General features: G+C 30.3%; 1 protein-coding gene and 1 non-coding gene across 4 annotated transcripts in view; one reads left to right on the forward strand and one right to left on the reverse strand.

Annotated features, from left to right (window-relative positions):
* The window catches only part of LOC106691093 (uncharacterized), an 8406-nt gene extending 7967 nt beyond the window's left edge, over positions 1 to 439 (forward strand). Inside the window, exon 3 of the transcript XR_010843195.1 lies at positions 141 to 439. This is a non-coding gene — a transcript (uncharacterized protein). The remainder of the gene's footprint in view (positions 1 to 140) is intronic.
* The window catches only part of LOC106691081 (uncharacterized), a 597463-nt gene that overhangs the window by 116232 nt on the left and 478532 nt on the right, over positions 1 to 2699 (reverse strand). The gene's annotated exons all lie outside the window — the stretch shown is intronic.

The following is a 2699-nucleotide window of genomic DNA, read 5'->3' on the forward strand; positions in this document are numbered from 1 at the left end:
TAATATCAATTGAATGACAGTGTTGGTCACACTACATTTAACTTATTTTATACATAGTGTATTTTATAATAAGTGCAATATCTAATCAGTACGTATACGTATTACAGTTAAAACTATAATTTTCCTGATCTATAAAAAAGCTATGTCAGAAAACATTTTGCTGGAGGTAAAATAAATGCTCCTAACTACTTTATACTGAAGAATGATATTGTTTGGAAGAAGCAACAGGTGTACCGTTTGAAAAAGAGAAACGAAAAACTTAGAACTATTCTTAGCTTCTATGAAAACCCCATCACAGATCACCTGAGAGATAAGGGTGACGATCTGGTGATGGAGATGTGGGAGGATGAGCTAGGAGGTGAAGAAGGTGAATGTTCTTGTGAAATAGAAAATGTTTACGAGGAAGAAAGCGATCAATAAATAATCCTTGATCGTTAAATTCAAGAGTTAGTTAAATAAATCATTTTTTAAAAATAATGCATAAAGTAGACTAATCCACAAAATCTTTTTGACCATTTTTTCAACTAAAAACCTATCATCTCTTAGTCCTCACCACAATCGTATCCCCCACTTTGATTATGGCTGTATAGTGATTTAAGGGTGAACTCTTAGCTAGACTTAAATATCTGATGAACTGTGCAATATGTTTTAGATTCTCTATGCTTATCCTAATAATCTATCCCTTTAGAAGTATATAACCTTGTTCTAAGTCACGCCAAAGTTGTTCTAATCTTCCTACCGGAAGGTAGGTTCTTAGGGTCTTAGTGGGGCAGGCCTAGCCGGGAAGGATTGCCTTTTTTGTTTTATGATCTCTTCTTTTGTGAGATTCTTACATGTCATATATCGACCAACCTACTCGTTATAATTGTCTGTTTGAAAAGTTAGATAAGTAAGGCTACCACGGAGGGCGGGAGTGGAGTGTGAGAATAGATTTTGCACTTTTTAGTATTTTTTCAAAAGATTTTCATTAAATTCAGTAAATAAAGTTACAGTTAAGAGTGCTTCAGTATCAGATACGTATTATCCTCGTTGCGTAGTTGACAGAGCTTTAATGAGAAGAATTTTTAATAAATATTCCACTAAAATACCTTTTATTTATTTATTATACTTCATTTGAAATAAATAACCAGTTCCTATGGTTAAAAAATAAACAAAAGATGAATACTAAATATTTAAAAAATTGACAAATTAGTGAAAAGAAAATCCGAGATCGTTCGACAGCATTCATATGAACCCAAATTCGTTATCTTTTATTAAACTTTTTTATTCTCGGCAGGAATAAAGTTGATATTCATTATTATCACCACAATGAATTTCTATTTTTATAGTGAGTGAAAGTTGGTTGATGATTTTTATTTAGATTTGTACTGAATTGGCATTTGTATAAGTACTAGTTCACTGCCATTTAATTCCTTTAAGGGTCTCAATAAATTCATTTAAATATATTATAATAATAAAAAAGAAATGGTATAGACTATCGTACTAGGGATCATATATTCATCAATAAAGCAAGTTCTGGGAATAAACGAATACCCTTAAAACATCATACGTATTAATTCATAAATTAGATCAAATTTTAGACCTGAAATATCCATCCAGCAATGGAATACAATTTTTAAAATTATTCATTAAATATTGTCAACAATTATCGTTGATGATATTTTCCTAGTCCCTAACTGGGGCAGAGGCGGATGTTTACATTTATATATTTAAAAATATGTTTCTTGAAACTCATACTTACTAAACAAAAATCCGATTTTTTATTTGTACATATAATATGTTTACACTCTTGGCAATACTAGAGGAAAATACGTAACAGCGAAATTTAGACCGATTAAAATAAGTACGCTGTGACGCTTTTGATTAGACGTTGCATATCGATGGCTTACTTCGCTGTGGTCCTACTTACATTTCCACTGACTCAACAAAAATACAATTATAGGTTCTCTCTTTTAGAGAAAGTAATTAGAAATTTGTAATTTTCCTAAAAGAGAGACTCTTAAATCGTAATGTTCATAAAGTGAAAATGTACACAGCGCCTAAGTAAAGTATCCCATCGACATGTACAATTTTAGAACATGTCTTATGTGTTCTAAAAATTTAAAATGGCAAGTAGATATGCATAATGCTGAATCATTTTGATGTAATTATCCCAGTTTATTCTGTAAATTACAAATAGAATTCTTCTTTCTTGATTTTTTTTTTTAATACTGTGTTTATAACAGACTGATGGACCCTAATTGGGAAATGGTAAAATATAATTAAGTGAAGGAGGGGGTGGTCCAGTTTAGAAGCTCTTTGCAAGTCTAATTGGATTCTCAGTTTAGAGGGAATCAGTTAGTAGCCGGTAATTAATTTTAGTCAAGAAAATTCCACTCTGGGACAACTTTCTACTGCTCCCAGTTAACACTCCTATGTTTTCGATTTACTTCTTATGTAATGTATACCATTAAAAAAAAGGAATAGTACATATTAATTTAAAAACTAGATGTATTGTTTATATAATCGTAAGTCGTTTTGAGGTTGTAAAACTTTAGTAATATAAAATTTGAATTTAAAAAAAAAATCGTACACCATATAGAAAATATCATTTTTGTCAAAATATTTTCCATAATAAGAACATTTTTAACCAGTAAATAATATCTTTAGTTTTTAATAGACTACTAATTTATAAGACAATACTCCGACCTATCTGGACC

Source organism: Halyomorpha halys, unplaced genomic scaffold (assembly GCF_000696795.3).
Source record: "Halyomorpha halys isolate HHAL.00 unplaced genomic scaffold, Hhal_1.1 Scaffold51.1, whole genome shotgun sequence".
In the NCBI taxonomy this organism is placed as follows: domain Eukaryota; kingdom Metazoa; phylum Arthropoda; class Insecta; order Hemiptera; family Pentatomidae; genus Halyomorpha; species Halyomorpha halys.